Source organism: Pinus tabuliformis, chromosome 6 (genome assembly GCF_031772625.1).
Source record: "Pinus tabuliformis cultivar Carrire ecotype Pingquan chromosome 6, CPIR1, whole genome shotgun sequence".
NCBI classification, from domain to species: Eukaryota; Viridiplantae; Streptophyta; class Pinopsida; order Pinales; family Pinaceae; genus Pinus; species Pinus tabuliformis.
In genome coordinates, this window is record NC_142292.1 from 455,750,376 (window position 1) to 455,768,805 (window position 18,430).

An 18,430-nucleotide genomic window follows, 5' to 3' on the forward strand; every position below is an offset into this window, starting at 1 on the left:
AATGACAATTTATAAGCGAAAGATTAAATCTTTTTGAATCGATCTAGGCTATTGAATCTGAATTATAATATAATCTAATATCTTATTAGAATTAAAATGAATCTAAATTATAATATAATTTAATATCTAACTAATCTAGCTCGTAATAATTATATCATGAATTTAATATCTAACTTTACCGTAACGTTACAAATAAAATTTATTATTATTATTTAATACAACAATTTTGTTAATCCGAATTGCATATCGATGAAGAATTCACTGGAACCAACTGTAAGCAAAGAGCAGTGAAACATTTGAAGAATGAGGTGGTGTTATATTCAATGGAGAACGGCTGTGGCATCTTTTCTTCGAATACAAGTGAATGCCAACAGTTTATGTATCTGCCCACCATCTCTAAACAACCATGTAGACGCTTGCACATATGTTAATCTCTTGCAGGACTGCATCAAGAAGAAGGCAGGCTTACCACAAGGCAAAGCAATCCACGCATGCATCAACAAAACCGGACTTATGGTAGCAGACATACTCTTACACAACACGCTCATCAACATGTATGCCAAGTGTGGAAGTCTGGTGGATGCTCGCAGAGTTTTCGATCAAATGCCGCAGCCAAATGTCTGCTCATGGACTGTTATGATCGCAGCTTATGCAAGGCATGGGTTTCCTGAGAAGGCATTAACTCTCTTTCACCAAATGCGAAAAATAGGCCTCTATCCCAATCATTTTACCTTTACCAGCGTTCTTCCTGCATGCGCCAACTTAGCATATCTACAAGGGGGTATGGATGTCCACAGTGAAATAATAAGAAGCGGATTTCATTCTCATGTTCCAGTGGCGAATGCCCTTGTAGACATGTATGCAAAATGTGGAAGTATCGAGATGGCGCGTCAAATGTTTGACAAAATGCGTCAACGAAATGTCGTATCCTGGACGGCCATGATTGCAGGTTACACACAGAATGGGCTTGTGGATGATGCCCTAGAGCTATTTGAGAAAATGCCTGGGAGAAATTTGGTGTCCTGGACAGCAATGATATCGGGATTGGCACAGAATGGGCTCATTGATGAGGCTTTCAAACTATTCATGGAAATGCCTCAGAGAAACGTTGTCTCATGGACAGTGATGATTGCGGGATTTGCACGAAATGGGCTGGCAGACAAGGCCTTGAAGCTTTTTCAACAAATGGAATTGGCAGGTGTGAGGTCGGACTTGAAGGCCTTCACTATTATTCTTCCAGTATGTGCCAACTTGGCAGCCCTGGAACAGGGTACGGAGATCCATGTGAAGTTAGTTACTGGGGGTTTTGAATTGGATGTGCCTGTAGTTAATGCCTTGGTAGATATGTATGCAAAATGCGGGAGCCTGCAGAAGGCACGTGAATTGTTTGACAGAATGCGTCATCGAGATGTCGTTTCCTGGACAGCAATTATTGGAGGATATGCCATGCATGGCTGTGGCAAAGAGGCACTCAGACTCTTTGAACAAATGAAGCAGTCTGGTATGAACCCTGACCATGTCACCTTACTTTGTGTATTGTCTGCGTGCAGCCATGCGGGTTTAGTGGATGAGGGTTGTCACTACTTCAATTGCATGAGCAAATGTTATCACATCACTCCTGCAATGGAACACTATGCCTGCATAGTTGATCTTCTTGGTCGTGCTGGACATCTGGATGAGGCACACGACTTCATCATCAAAATGCCAATGAAACCTGAGGCTGCTGTGTGGAGTTGTTTGCTAGGTGCCTGCCGAATACATAACAATATAGAGCTAGGAGATTCCGTGGGAGAACGCATTTTGGAGTTGGAACCTAAATATGCTGAACCTTATGTTCTTCTCTCCAACATTTATGCTTCTGCCGGCAAGTGGGGTGACATTGAAAAGATACGAAAGATGATGAAAGACAGAAGCATACATAAAACACCTGGATGCAGTTGGATTGAGGTCAACAAACGGGTGTATACTTTCTTCGTAGGAGAAAAACCATGGTCATCAATGCAGCATATCCATACAAAGTTGGAGGATTTGACTTATGAGATGAAGATGTCAGGGTATGATTCTGATTTGAATGTTTTGTTGGATGATGTAGGATAGGTGGCAAGAGAATTATTTTCAGCTACATGGTGAAGTTGGCATTAGAAAAGGAAAGTACGACCGCAGAGAGAGGAAACACACAAATGTAACTGTGAAACAGGTCAGTTACAATAGATATAGCTCCATAACTGTACCCAGTTTAGCAAATTGGAGGAAATCCCGAGGTCCTTTTTATGGGCTAAATATCGAGGTAAAAGTCAAAAGGGGGCTGCCTATGGTCCGTTGGCATATGTGTATCCTTCCTAAAGACAAGGGCGGCAACCTAAAACCCTATAAAGCAGTAAACTAGAAAACGAACAAAACTGTTGGTTTATACGCCAAATCTACAAACACATTGCTACTTGACGATGCGAACATAGAATAAATCTGTAGCACTCAAAAACACACCTGTTTTCTTATTAGCTGAAAAAAAAAAAAACTTATTAACTGAAAAATAAACAATACAACAGCTCACTCAAAACTGGAATTGTTCGATCACTCACACCCTTCATTTTTTTATAGATAAAAAAGGCTAGCAGAAAATACAGAATAGCCCATCTAGTTCTGAAAAAACAAACTGCTAATTCTGTGAAGTCAACTTTTGAGAACAACGAAAATAAGCTCTAAACTTAAACTTCTATATCTGGAACAGCAGTTAATTTACTCCTAGAATAGAAACTATTCTAACACTGAAGAAGTCATCACTTCTTTATAACAGCAACTAAAATTAGACCTACTGGCACATGCATGGATACACCCCTTACCTCATTGCCCATATAATCTGTAGCTGTGCATCATTAATTCTGCTGAAGTCCACACTTAGAAAGCACCTCTTATGCTATGCAGACCCCAACGCTAGGATTTGTAATAACCTACTTTCTCTACTGAAGTGTGCCATCTCTGCTGGAGGAACAATGACTGAGCAATCATTGCTAAGAACTAACTCTCCTTCTTTGTGAGGAAAGTGTTCTCCACCAAAACAAAATACTATCACAGCATCTCAAACCTCCCCTTTGCTAGGGGCTTCATCATCATGTTGACTATTTGTGAATCTGAAGTAATATAACCTTGGATAGCTGCTCCCTTCCACACTCTGAAATCCCTTCAGAATCTTCAAGGTCTGAATCCCTTGTACAAGAAAAACTTCATCAATAACTTGCCAACCTCCTTTGCCCTTCATGTCAACTTCACTCGTTAAAATCTTCTTACACGACAACATGAGTTGCATGGGACAGTTACCCACTATTTTGGTTGGGTACTTAAAAGGAGATAGTTATGATGAACTCACATGAAGAGGTTGAATGTGCTAATGATTTTTTTTTTAGCCTAGCCCTTTTTCTTTCCAACTTCGGTGTAAGCTGTTCCTAGAAGATTAAAATCGGTTACTGTCACAAAAGTTTGTGAAAACAGAGATGATTGGCAAAGGCATGCAAGAGTATAAGGAGAAGGCTATCAAGCTGACGTTTCTTGGATCGAGTCTGTACAGATGACATAATTCAGCCTAAGAACGATTTTGAGCTTGAAAAGTGGGATTAGCTAGCTGTTTGTAAAGATGAGTTACCAACTGTTACCAGACTGATTACAGGTTTGAATTCTCCATCTGGTGTTAAAGCTGCTGCAAACAAATCAGTTCAAAAGGCTGTGGAGTTCAGACTGCAGTTGGCGATCTTTATTGTTTGAAAAAAAAGCATAGACTTGAAGAGAGAATGGGAGTAAATAAATATGATCTTGTGTGAGAGGATCCGGATCTTTTGATTGGACTGAAAAAGCACAAGAAAAGAGCTGCAACAAGACTGTGAACAGAGAAGAAAACACTTTGCAGAAAATTGATGTTTTGGTTTCTTGGTGGCTGAGAGCAGTCACGCCTTCATGAAATATTTTGAAGAATTGGTCCACAGCTACAGATTTGGTTCTTCCCCTGCATTTATTATCAGTAATGATTGGTTTCAAGCCTGTGAAAAGATCCCAGCAAATGCAGTTGTGGATATTGGTGAAAATTTTGCAGCTGGGGTATCTCAAGCTACAGATCAAATGTGGACTCAGGCTGACATGGAACAGAACACAAGGTCTGACAGGTGCCTCTTGTTACCTAATGTAGTATGTCAAAACTGCCTGAGAGTTGTCTCCATTGTGTTGGTCATGTTGGGTACCTAAGTGAATCCTCCTAGAACAAGTAATTTTTTTTGGGCAGAGATGATACAATTGATGTTGGGTGTTCTCAGCACAGAAGCACAGAGGCAGGACAATATGACTTGGGGCTGAGGAAAATACAGAGTGCCCAGCACAGTAATCTTAAAAGGAATATGGTGATGAATGATGTGTGTGTGTGTGAACGTTAGACAAATGGTGTTGAGCCGACCTGCCAAAATATAATGGAGCTGACCTGTATAACTGATTTTTGAGATAACTTTGAAGTACATAAATGAGGGTCAACATGAATCATATGCTGAGCCATTTTCAAATGCATGCAAAGTGGCAAGGCTAGCCCTAGTTTTAGCTGATTCTTTTGACTTAAAAAGGGGGTTTATCATCATTAAGGTTTCTTGCTACCTTGAAGGGTGGTATGTCCACATTTTGAGATGCTTGAAGGGAACGTGGGAGTCTGAATCGTCACACCTTGGAGATTTTGTTGAGGTAGACACTCCACTCGAGGCTTGTCTGCCCACTTTGAAGGGTTACATGGCAGTTTTGAAGAATGATTGAAGGATTCTTGCGCGTTGAAGGGCTTTTGAGGCTGGATGCTGCGCCAAAACACCCCGTATGCACTTCATTTGTGGGTTTGGTCATGTTTGAGGGCTCATGCCCATTTGATTTTGTACATGTGGCAATAAAAAGCATAATTTAGATTATTTAATTGTGAAGAGGACCTTTTGCCCCTCAAGCTAATTTAGGTGTTTTTAGTATAGAAAATCAATATTTAATTTAGGGGTTTTTAGTATAGAAAATCAATACTTTATTGTGAGGGAAGTTGAGCACCTCCTCCATACATAGAGGTGCACTTCTTCTCATTTTAGTATGGTTTATTTGGGGACAAAATCCATTAGGCGGTCTGAAAATTCTGTGATTTTTCTCTTATAATTTGGCTATGGATGGATAAGTTGAATTACATTTCTTGGCTAGAATTGTGATGTGATGTGATCTTGTTACATGGATGTTTATGGTGGATTTTGGATGATGCATGGTGAAGTAAGTTCATTTGCTTTTATCTTGTTATAATGTTCCATGGGATAAATGTTCATATGCTAAGTTAATTTATTTGGTATGTGTTTCATTGTTCCTTCTTGAGCTAAACTTTTCTTCCAAGTATTTGGGGAATAAAGATAGGTTTTTCTTTCCCTTAATCCTCTGGAAAATTTGAGACACCAAATCTCAAATCCTAGGGTAAGTTAGTTTATTTTCCCTAGCTTATTTGGATCTATTTATCCCTCCAAGGAAACACTATAATTACTTTATTCCTTTGAAGGACATTGATTTTCCAAGAAAACCCTACAAACTAAGACATTGATCTTCTATCTTCCGTCACCCAATTTTTTATAATCCTTAAGACTTTTTTGTTAGGGTTTTCTCTCCCAGACCTTCTAGTAATCCCTTGATTGTGTGTTTGTGTGTTGGTAGTGTCTCGTCATTGGAAGCTTAGGGGGAGCCATGCCAAGATCAAGAAGCTAAGGGTGACGACCGAGGGCATAGCAGGGAAGATGTTGGACTAACAAAATGCTACCCGGATGGATGGATGAAATTTGAATAGCAAATGACCATGTAGGATGGTGCTGTCATGAATGAAACTTGGTGTTGCACGTATCAAATCTTGGTGTTGAGAGGATGATTAAACTTGAGAAACTCAACATTTAGATTTGTCTCACACATGAAGATCAACGATTCTGATTTATCAGGCTCACAACATAAGCAAAGTTTAAAATGTGCTTGTGCATGCAATAGATCCAACGAGAGATAAAACTTCAATCTAACGGCTCGGATCAATATCGAGTGCACATGCACATACGGTTTTGCATGTGATGGATCTAACAGTTGAGAACGCTTAGATCCAATGATCCAGATCTATATCAAGCTTACACATGCATGGTGGTTAAAGCAAGGAGAGCACCCAATCTAGTATCTAGTATGACATGGTGTAATGCCCCACCTCACATTTACCCACTTTTACAAGCCCTCCGAGTAAATGTGAAGTGAAGTGTCACTATGACATGATCCAACTACCTAGCTCCAATTAAGGAAATGGGGCCTACAACTAAGACTTATTGACCTCAAAATGACATTCTACAGGGACTACAGATCACCCAGGAGCTGAAAAAACACCCAAGGTGGTCAATCCCTGAGCTGGAACTTTGTTTTAGTGACCTAGACTCCCAACCGCACCCTTGCCATTGCTTGCATGTAGTTGAAGGCCTCCAACCACACTCACAAGCTTTGCTCCATGCAGTTGTGCCCTGAATTTCTCAATTCAGTGTCTGCGATCCCAAGATCTGAGCCACAATTCCAGACTAGCCTCCAGACCACTATCCAAAACTTCTTGAGACTTTCCAGAATGATAAATGACTTAAAGACAATGTTATTTGTACAAAACTTAAACAAGAACTTGACCTATCTAGGCTTAACCATGACAATAATTTCGTCAAACATATGGTAAACATGTAAACTACAAGTCATGAGTGCATATTTGATCATAGAAGTCTGAAACTTATCTAAGAATCACCAAGAAGGTCTAATGCCTTCTCATAATAGCTGCAATAACACTTGTTAGCCCATGCATTCATTAAACATTAAATGATTATCAAATCCTAAACAAGTCATATCCAAAGTACATTGCAATTCCATGCTTATAACCAACATATAACTAGAGTATTAACCATGACATAACAACCATCAAATCACCATAATAACAGGTACAAGTGCTCATAAAATACAATAGGAAAAATAACTCTTATTAACTTATGCAAAAGCCAACCAAGTCAGAGACTTCTACATACCACCCGACCATAGATTGGGCTGAACCAAATATTTCTTTTAGCCAATCACCCCATGTGCCATATTCCAAGCGTGAATGTGAGAACTCAAGGCATAAACAATCAGGGCTTCCCAGAGATTAAACCACCTCCACCCTTAGGTTATCGCGATCCTGCCAAAACTGCTCAAGAGATCACAAAGCCCAAAACAAGCTTGGATGCCCACTTGTTTATGACTTCCCAAGATTAAATCACCTCCACCCCCAACCCTTGGGAACTTTCCTAAGACCACCTCACCCGGTTCCAAAACCTTCCGACAACCCAAAGCTCAACCAGAAAAGAATCCCATCACACCATGGCTATCCAAAAATGTAAAGGCAAGGCTAAAACCATTGTCACACTCGGAAAAACCCATGCCAATGACAACAAAAGAACAGGATGCATAAATGCATGTACCACGCATTCACAAATCAACAAGGAAATCATAGATGCAACATGTTACCTGCAAATCCCGCTGCTAAAGCTGCTTGATCCAACCTTCCTTGCTTGTCCTTTGCTTTCCTTGTCCTTCATTTTCCTTCCTTTGTTTGCTTGCTTGCTTTCTCCTCTTGGTGCTCTTCTCTCTTGGAAACTATTTCCAAAGAAAAACTGACAAGAAAGTGTGATCTGATCGTCAAAAACCTTTTTATCATTGAGGTCTCTATTTTCTTCAATTTCCTCTATTTTTCATTCAATTTCTCTCTCATGCAAATTTGCGACCCTTCATCTCTCTTTTCTCCCATTTTCCTTTATTCACATAAATTATTAATGCCAATTAATGTCTTTTTTCCTTTGCTAATTCCTTTACCAATTCTTTTGCCAATTCCCTTAGCCATTAATAAATCGAAAGTGACACCCACTAGGATGTTTTTCCCAACATTCAACTTGGAATACGTGTCCCATGACCTTGGTTTTATTCTTTTGCCTTTATTAACCTTTATTACATGAACTTTTAACCTGGGGCTATTACAAACCACTTCCCATCGGGGGAACACCGTTCTTGGTGTTCTATGACACCTATAACCAGCAAGACCGTTGAAAACCAAAACATAATACGTATGGAGCTTTATAACATTGCTTGATTGAGTAGTTGCAATGAATAACATGCTGAAAAGCAAAACCAACATAACAAACATGACAACATAACAATCATACCACTTATTGGAGCTTTATAACACAACTCATTGCAGTATTTACAATAACAACCATACATAGATATATACATATGTCAAAACTCCTTTGCCTCAATTGACAAATGATGAAGGATACATAGCCCGCATCTAATCAACCATCTCCTATGTAGCTTCATCGGGCCCAAAGTGCTTCCATTGCATTTTAACTTTCTCTATTGCTCGATTCAGGAGAATGAGTTGTTTCCACTGCAATATGCACTGAAGTTTTAGTCGGATTTCTCCTTCTGGTTCCACCTACAATACAGACCAGTCAATCACATGATCAACATCCTTCACATATCTTTTAAGCAATGAAACATGGAAAACATCATGGACTTTCACTTCTGGCAGCAATGCAAGCATGTAGACCACTAGTCCAATTCTCTTAAGGATCTCAAAAGGCCCACAATATTAAGGTGCCAGCTTGGCGCACAACCTAATCCTCAAGGAGCTCTTTTTGGGTTTGATGTGCAAGTGCACATGCTCCTCAACCTGAAACTCCTTAAATGCCCTATGTTGATTTGCATAACTCTTCTACCTATCTTATGTTGCCTTTATATTCTTCTTGCTAACCTGCATTTCTTGTTCCATCTCTGCTAACATGTCGGTCCAATCAGTACCCTATTCACTAGATCACTCCAACTGATGGGAGTATTACAACTCCACCCATAAAGTGCCTCAAATAGACTCATCCTCAAGGGCTCCTAATACCCATTATTGTATGTAAACTCTACAAATGGAAGATACTCTTCCCACTTCCACTTTTGATGCATGACATGCATCCTCAACATGTCCTCTAGAATCCTGTTAACCCTCTTTGTATGTCCATCTATCTGTGGATGATGGGATGTACTAAAAGCCAACTCTGTCCCCAAACCTACAAACAACTCCTTCCAAAACCTGGAACTAAACTTGGAAACTTTGTTGAATATAATCTTCTTGGGAACACTATGCAATCTCACTATCTCCCTGATGAAGACCTGAGCTACCTCACTAGCTGAATTTTTAGAATTCACTGGAATGAAGTAAGTTACCTTGGTCACCCTGTCAACCACAACCATGATGGAATCATGCTATCTAGATGTCTTCGACAAACCTGAAATGAAATTAATGGAAATGACCACCCATTTCTACTCCAGAATCAGAATAAGTTGCATAAACCACTTGGATGCTTGCACTCTGCTTTAACCTGTTGAGAATCCAAACACCTTGCAACGAACGCAGTTACCTCTTTCTTCAGATTTAGCCAGTAGTAAAACTTCTTCACAATTGTCAATTTCTTCTGATATCCCTGGTGACCTGAATATGGCTTAACATGAAATTCTTTCAAGATAAGCTTCTTGAGTTCACTATTATCTGTCACATAGATCCCGTCCCTAAATCTCACCAAACCATTTTCCGTAAGATGATAATCCACATCCTGATCACATGTACCCCTCTGATGTAACATGTGCTTAAGTTGTTGATACTTGTCATCATGCTATCATTCTCGCAAGATCTGATCCTGTAAATATGTCCCATAGGAACTCATAGTTGCAATGTGATTTACCTGCACTCTTTTGCTAAGAGCATCTGAAACCTTGTTCTCCTTACTCTTAATGTACCTAATCATGAAGTAAAACTCATTGAGCATAGCTAACCACCTAGCTTTCCTGACATTCAGATTAGGTTGGTCAAACAAGTATCTCAGTCCACTGTGATCACTCATTAGAATAAAACTCTTGCAAGAAGATAGTGCCTCCACATCTTTAATGCATGAATGATCGCTGCTAACTCAAGATCATGTGTAACATATTTTTGCTTATGCTTATTAAGTTTCCTTGACTCAGCATACCGTCTGTCTCTCTTGCATGAGGAATCCAACAAGTCCTCTCTTGCAAGCATCTATACACACCACAAACCCTTTATTTGGATCTGCAATCTTTAGAACTGGAGCGTTTGTAAGCAACTGCTTCAACTGCTCAAAACTAGTTGAACATTCTTCTGTCCATTCAAATTTCTTTCCTTTCCTCCACAAAGATGTAATATGATAGACAATTCGTGAGAAGTTCCCGATGAACCTCCTGTAATAACCTGCTAACCCCATGATTGATATGAATTCATCCACATTCCTAGGAGCTATTGTTAGGTGGACTAATCCTTCTTGCAAACAAGATGGATCTCCCTAGATTTCAAACAAAACCTAGTAACAAACATCAAAAGAATTGCTATCTTTCTTTAGCTTATGATTAATTGAAACATGTAGTATGTGAATAATCACTTACCTATTTAGCAAAATGTTTGTTGAAGTCCTTCCAATGCTTTCCACAACCATCTTTTCCTCAATGCCTTAGAGTCTTTCCCAATGCTTTCCACAATTTCTCCATGATGCTCCAAAAGAGATTTGCATAGACAAAAACATTCAAAGGGATCAAAGCATCTCGAATATAAAATTAAAAGTAAATGAAGTTCTTAACTTAGCATACATCATAAGTTGAATCAATAATCAATTATAAACCATGTGAGTGATCAAAGAATCTCACAAATAACATCAAAATAGACACAATTTAGGAAACAACAATTGCTTTATGTTGAATTCAAAGGAGAAGAAGCTTACAACATGGTTGCCTTGATGTCACAAGCCTCTTCCCATGATCTCCAACCTTCTCCTTGGATGAAAAGCCTCATAGCTCTATTTCAGCAGCATAAGCCTACCTTTAGTGATCCACTCCAACCCTCTGTCCTATGTTTGATTTATAGGCCAAGAGGAGGAGGTTTGAGATCCTCAAAAGGTGGGATAGGGGATCCACAAAGAGAGGGAATTAACTCCCTGTTCACAGGGATCAGGCTTGAGTAAGCATCAACTCGAAGATTTCTGTTGGCAAATATTCGCCAAACAAAGCTTTTAGATTTTACTTCTTTTTTATTTTTTAATTTTTACCTCCGTTGAGTCATATGCACAGTCCATAGTGGAAGATAGAGCACACTTTTGCACTGATTTTAATGGTCAAGTCTGCATATGCGCAAAAATTGGCTAGGGAATCGCGCAGGTACTCAAAAATAATTTTTTTGGGCCTTGTAATCCAGAAATTTCATTCTCTTTGGGATTGTTTAGCTTCTAGATTTGCAGGGGAATGATTTAGAATACTTTGATGGATGACGAAAGATCCAAATTGACGGTCATTTGCCTAATGGTGACAAAATGACATGTAATAGATTGCTCCCTAAAGTGCAAAGTCAAAAAAAATGTTTGAGGGCTAAAGCGCTTTATCATGCCAAGGTTTAGATTAGACACTGTGGTTGGAGACCTTAAATAATCGATCAAATGTTACAATACAATATAAAATCATTGAGGTAGACATTCCCATACTTAGAGCATAAATATATCAAAGAATCAATATGAAAATACATTTGAAGATCCATGTCAATAGAATACGCAGTATGGACACAACCATTAATGGATCTATGTTTACAGTTATGCATATTTAATAAATCCACTCAACCTAAATGGATGAAACTAGATCCAGGGTCTTGATCTCCATCTCTTAATCCGTAGTACAAATCTAACTATGTGAGTGAATGTCTGGTAGCCGAGCATGGTAAAAACCACTTGATTACCGGTCAATGATGTGAACCGTTAACAAGTGCGAGAGAAACCACTAATAATGACAATAGTTCTCAAGGTACTTCTAGTACAATCTATGAAGTGTGACAAGATGTCTAGAAGTCAAACACTCATAGAATCATTCGATAGGTCAATGACGAGAACATGTTGTCGGAGGAGATAAATCTGCCATTAAGGCATGCAGGCTCCAAGGTACTGAAGAAGGTTTATAAATCAACTTCCTAGATAATGAGATGAAGTCGATAGGAAGCGACTCGTCGTAGGAGGGCCTATGACACAAAACTCATGACAAGATTCCTTTTTTTTTGGAGTAATCCAAGTCTAACTTAGGGATGGCCGACGTGATTGAAGGCTATGAATTGAAAGGTAATTTTTACTGAGGTGGACTTCTCTTGAACATATCGGTGACACGACATTTTGACTAAAAAATAGTACGCAAAACCAACTAAAGACTTTCAATGAGGTATGGTTAACTGAGAGACAAATGGATTTCCCAACCCGAACACAAAAGTGGAGTGTCACGTTCAATAGCGACATGTTGCCTTTTGTAATACAAAAACAAATGTTCTTTCCCAATTTCCCCCCACCATTACTGGTAAGTACCTCTTTCTTTTTCTGAAAGCTTGAGGAGGATAACATATGCTCGTTCTTTAAGCTCATCCTTCAAATGAGTCCTTTAGAGTATTTTTTGCGAACCCTAGGAAGGAGTGGTTTGGTCTCGTCATGATTGACGAGTCCTACACTATTTATGTTTAATCAGTCCAGTGAAGGGGTAACTCATTGTCATTTTCATGTTTAAATAGTTTGAAAAGACACGAAAAGAAAACTTGCTCAACTCTTTGAATGTAAAGTTTTAATAAGCCCGAAGAAAGTAAAGCTCAATGTTTTTCAATTTTAGGGAGTTAGGAGAAAAAAAGAAGTAAAATCCACAATGCCCTTTTTCGTAAATTTAGTCTCTCAAGCCTGAAAAGGGGTAAAATAATGCAAGAGAGAACTCTATTGACTATGATTAGTCAACGTATACATTTTTCGTAAATAGTCTAGTTCAATCTGTAAAAGGGTTAAACTTATATTGAATAGAATACGCTTCATTTACTTTTACAAGTTCTAATAGTCAAATACTAGACAACCTTTTCATGTTTAGGGATTCTGAAAAGGGCTTAAAGAGAACTCTAGTGTTTCATTGTTTCATAAGTTTTAACGAGTCCGAAAAAGCGATAAAAATGTACTCATCGCCAAAATGATTCATTTTCGTAATTACTTTGTGTTCTGCACATTTAAACTCAAAAAATTATTGTAACTACTCAAAAACATAGTAAAAACATTTAAAATTTGGATTTTCAGAAGCTAGAGGCAAAAAATAATATTTTAATTGACCTAAAAAGTTTATAAAATTCAAAGAGTAAAAGACTTTTACCATTTGAGAGCCATTAAGAGTGCATTTTTACCAAAAACTTAAAAGGTGGATTTTGACCAAACTGGTTGACCAAATCACGAATTGCGTTCTCCAAGTAAGAGATCTTTCTGTTATCTTCGTTTTGATTTATTTTATTTTGCATTTCATCGTGAATTTAGCGTTTTTAGGGAGTTTTATTAATTTAAAAAATCACCTTCGGTGTGTGCAGTTCCTTCTCATCGGGTCTGCGTACACCGACCCAATTTTTTACACTAAAAATCGTGATTTGCGCAATTTTGCAAACTAGAACTGCACAAATCTACTCTGTTCGTAAAAGGGGCCCGTGCACAACACCAAGGGGTTTGAAAAAAATGATAAAATTCCCAAATTTCCTTGCAAAAATGATTAAAATGTTTTCTAATCATCCTCCATGGTTATTTTCAAGGTTTTGATTTGCAAAAATGGAATGGAGGGAGAGAGAACACGGATATCACGATGCAACAACTCTAAATAAGCCATTAACACTACATGCCTTGAGGGATTATGATCTACCCAATTTTTTCATGATCCCAGGCATGAAGGCTCAACTAGATTTGTTGGCATTGATGCTAAGAACATGGAATGTTCAGGAAGAGTGTTTCTAGATTGGAGACCATAGAGTTACCATAGATGCAGATGACATATATTTCCTAACTGGGCTTTCATGCCGTGGGGTTGATATTTCATTATATGGACAAAAACGAGGTGGATAAACAACAACAACTTACATACAACAATATTGTTTTGGAGGGTCCAAGCTCAAAGATTGTCAAATTGACATAAAAAATATTGAGAGGCTTCCGTTGAAGACCATTGCTTTCATGGTTGCACTATTGTGTGGAAGTACAATGCTTCATTTACTCACCAAGCCTCAAATGCAGATTTCTGTGGACTGTTCGCAACCTGCCATATTCAACTGGTGTGAGGGGGTTGTTGCAAATCTTAAAGGGCAACTGAATAGAGTAAAGAATGACAAACTCTCAAACTTTGAGTATGGTGCCATCGTGGTGTCATTTTTGCTAGAGAGTATCCCTCTTCTTACCCCACAGGTATCTGTAGATGCAGGAGGACCTCAAGATCCTCGTATGCTAAAGTGGGTTTTGTTGATGGCATGCCACAGAGGTGGTGAAGGTCCAAGTGTGAGATACCCCTGACTTTTTAGGGCAGCTGTAGCACCAGATCGTCGTGACCGAGGAATTTCCATATGTGGGCATGGATTACACTAGTGATCTAGATATTCCACTTCCTACCGGAATGCAGTGGGGTGACATAGGTAAAAATTTCATATTTTGGTTGTTTTGTGTTTTTCGATTTTTTGTTTTGCTTTATGGAATCCAAAACTAACTATCTCAAATAATCATGCAAATTTTTTCCCGGTTAGACCAACAGGATTGCGTCGATTTGACAAACGTGGTGACCAGCCAACAACTCTTGTGGTACAGAACCCTGATGCAGCAAAGCCTTAACTGAGCTTGAGCACAACTTGGAGAGGTTGACTATAGAAATCTCAGATGTTGGGATCAATGATTTGCCTCTTCATTACCAGAGGCATATTTTGGAGTTCCTTGACCGATCAGTCGCTTTCTACAAGGAGTAGCTTGCGCCATTGTTTATTACCATGATCACCATGCTTAGCTGCTAGTCATAGGGCTAGATTTTGATTTTTGATATAATGGCATGTTCGGATAATAAAGGCCACAAGACCTCAGATGTCTTGGATGACATTTTGTAAAGCCACACTTTTTACAAACATTTTGACTAATGGAAACTACTACTATTATCTCAGTTTATCTTGTACAATATGTGGATGAATATTGTTTTTCTTTCTTACAGATGTTACAAATGTCGATTTAACACATAATTAGCCAATGCATTAGTTAATGTGTTTAAATGTCTTGGAATGTGTTGATATTCAATGTAATCAAATTATCTCTCCAAGAGACGAACCCGCAAAAACATTTTTAACATTGTGGAACTTCTTACTGAATAGACATCGTTTAAATGTAATACTATGGTTTGAGAATCTAACCTAATGATCAATTGATGCATACCAAATGAAATGGCGTCAAATAATAGTTCAATAATTGCGCTATATTTTGTGATGTTATTTGTGGTTCGACCAAGGCATATTCCATGAATACTAACTAGCTCATCAATAGGTGAATAAATAACCCAAGTTGCAGAAGACAAATTCTGAGTACTATGACTAGTGCCATTGGCAAAGCCAATGTAAGTTTGAGGGAGTGTCGACATCTGCAATTCAAGTGTAACACAATATAATTAGGAGAAGTGGCAGAAAATCGAAAAAATATGCTAAAATTGCCACACACACATAAAAAATATGATACAACAATGTACAAAGTCTTCACGAAGTGAATTAAGCATAGTATTTCTTCAGGTAAAGACCATTTCTGGGCTTTCCTAAAGAAATGTTGTCATAATCAACTAGCTCATAAGCCCCTTTTGCTAGTACATGTTTTACAATATAAGGACCATGCCACATGGGCTCGAATTTATCGACACCTAATTTATCATGCTCTTGATCATAAACCAAGACTAGGTCACCTTCTGAATATGAGCGAGGATTTACATTTTGATCAAAATGTGCCTTAACTTGTTTCTTATGAGTCTCACTAGCTAATGCAACATCACGACGAGTCTCATCTAATCGTGCTAAGTATAAAAAATGTTCCTCCTCTGTAGAAGTGGCTGGTAATAATTCAATTTCCAGTTTTAATGACGAGATTTCACATTCAATAGGCAAGACTACTTCCAAATTGTAAACCAACTAGAAGGGAGTAAAACTAGTTGAAGTTTTTGCTGAGGTACGATATGCCCACAAGGCAAGAAAACACATCAGATGCCAATTTTGTTTATGAATTCTAACAATCCGTTTAATCATGGTAGTCAAAACCTTGTTTACAACTTCTACTTGGCCATTTGCTTGCGGGTAATATGGAGTAGAATTGTCATGATGCAAGTCTAGCTTCACAGTAAGTTCGGTCATCATAAAATTTCGAGAATGGATACCATGGTCCGTGACAATGGCTTGTGGGACACTGAACTTAACAATCACATGAATGAATATTAAAATAGTTGCAGTCTCGCCATCATCCTTATATGTAGGCATTGCTTCATCCCATTTTGTAAAAGAATCCATTGTTAGGATAATATACCAATGCCCCCTGGTAAAGTGAGGGTTACATGTAAGGAAATTGATGCCCCATTTTGCAAAAGGACCGACAACAATGATTGAGTGAAGAGGAGCTAGAGGTGCACGCATTTTTCAATCCTAGCAATTGTAACATTTTTAGACTGCAGTTATGCAATCTTTAAATATCGAAGGCTAGAAATACTTAGCACACAAGATTTTTTGGGAAGTGGAAAACCCTGACATATGACTACCACAAGCTCCAGAATGACAATCATTCAATGATTTTTTAACTTCTTCATGAGCGAAACATCTTCTAAATATGGTATCAACACCATGACGATAAAGTGTATCGCCAAAAATAGTTTATTGTTGGGATTGGTATCGAATACAATGGTCAGTTTGAGTGCCAAAAAGTTTGGGTTTGAAGATACAGGATAATGTCTCCATACCAAGGGTCTAAAGTACTAATAAAAATAGGGGATTCATCTGGAAGAGAATCCTCTACCACAGTTTTCGTCTCAGTATAGGGAAAGTCACATAACAATTTGACAAACACCAATGATTTCTTGGACTTAGATTTTATAAATTCTAAATAAAATTCTTGCAGGATAACTATCCATTTAGAATATTTTCCCCCTATCAATTGTCTCATAAGAATGTAAACCATAGGGTTGCAGTCTGAAATCACTGTTTTTTTACATAAGAAAATGTAATGACGAAATCTTTGGATAGCTTGAACGGTTTCCAAGGCCAATTTCTCCACATGCGCGTATTTTATCTTAGTTTTCGTAAGATTTCTACTCAAATAATATATCACATGTTCATCGTTCAACTCATATTCCTGAACTAAAACCATGCCAATGGTGACATTAAATGCAGCTAAATACAAAAAGTAATATCGATGATAATCGGGTGGATGCAACAACAGTGTATGAGTCAACGTGTGTTTTACCGCATCAAAATATTTTTGAGAAACTACATCGCATGTAAATGAGATGTCCTTTTTCAATAGTCGAGTAAAACCTTTAGTTAGCTCAACATAGTTCAAGATGAATTGACCTAAAAAGTTCACTTTCCCTTGCAAAATTTAGAGTTGGCATAAGTTGATAGGAGTAGGCACATTCATAATAGCCTCTACCTTAAGCGAATTGACACGAATGCCTTCCTTTGATATGACAAATCCTAGTAATCGACCAGATTTTACACAAAAAACACATTTGTGAGGATTCAAGCATATATTGTAGTGTTGACACCTGAAAAAATAACTCTCAAATGCATTGGATGATCTTCTCGTTTTAAAGAATGAGCCGAAAAATCATCCAAATAGGGTTGTACAATATTCTTGACATCGTTAAATGCATAAGACATGGCTCATTGAAAGGTCGCACTGGAATTCTTTAATCCAAATGGGAGTTTCCAATAAGAAAAAGTTCCCCATGGACAAATGAACGTGGTTTTATGCTGATCAACAAGGAGTATGTTGATTTGGTTGTATCTGGAAAATCCATCCATAAAAGAAAATATTTCGTTATCGGCACAATCGTCAATGATTTGGTTGATATAAGGGGTAGGATAGTTGTGTTTGGGAAAAGCCTTATTAATATGCCGATAATCTACGCATACTCTAATGGCCCCTTGATTTTTGTTAACATGAACAACATTGGAAACCCAATCAGTCAAGGGAACAAGATAGATAAAACACGCTTTAAGTAGTTTTTCAACCTCAAATTTGATAGCAACAGCCTTCCATGGATGCACTGGACACAATCTGTCTAATAGGTTTAGCATCTAGGTAAGTCTTAATTTCGTGAAAAACAATACTCGGGTCAATTCCTGGCATTTCCTCATAAGACCAGGCAAAAATGTCACAAAATTATTGAAATATGGATTTGTACGTTTGAATTTATTCAAGTGAGCACGAAGCACCTATGTGAATGTTCTCGATAAATCCAGATTTGACTGGTTGTAGATATATTTTCTAAGTTCTTT

At 38.1% G+C, this 18,430-nt stretch overlaps 1 pseudogene; it reads left to right on the forward strand.

Annotated features, from left to right (window-relative positions):
• The first annotated feature begins 256 nt into the window (after window positions 1–256).
• Window positions 257–5,044, forward strand: LOC149259271 (pentatricopeptide repeat-containing protein At2g13600 pseudogene; annotated as a pseudogene).
• Window positions 5,045–18,430: the final 13,386 nt, after the last annotated feature.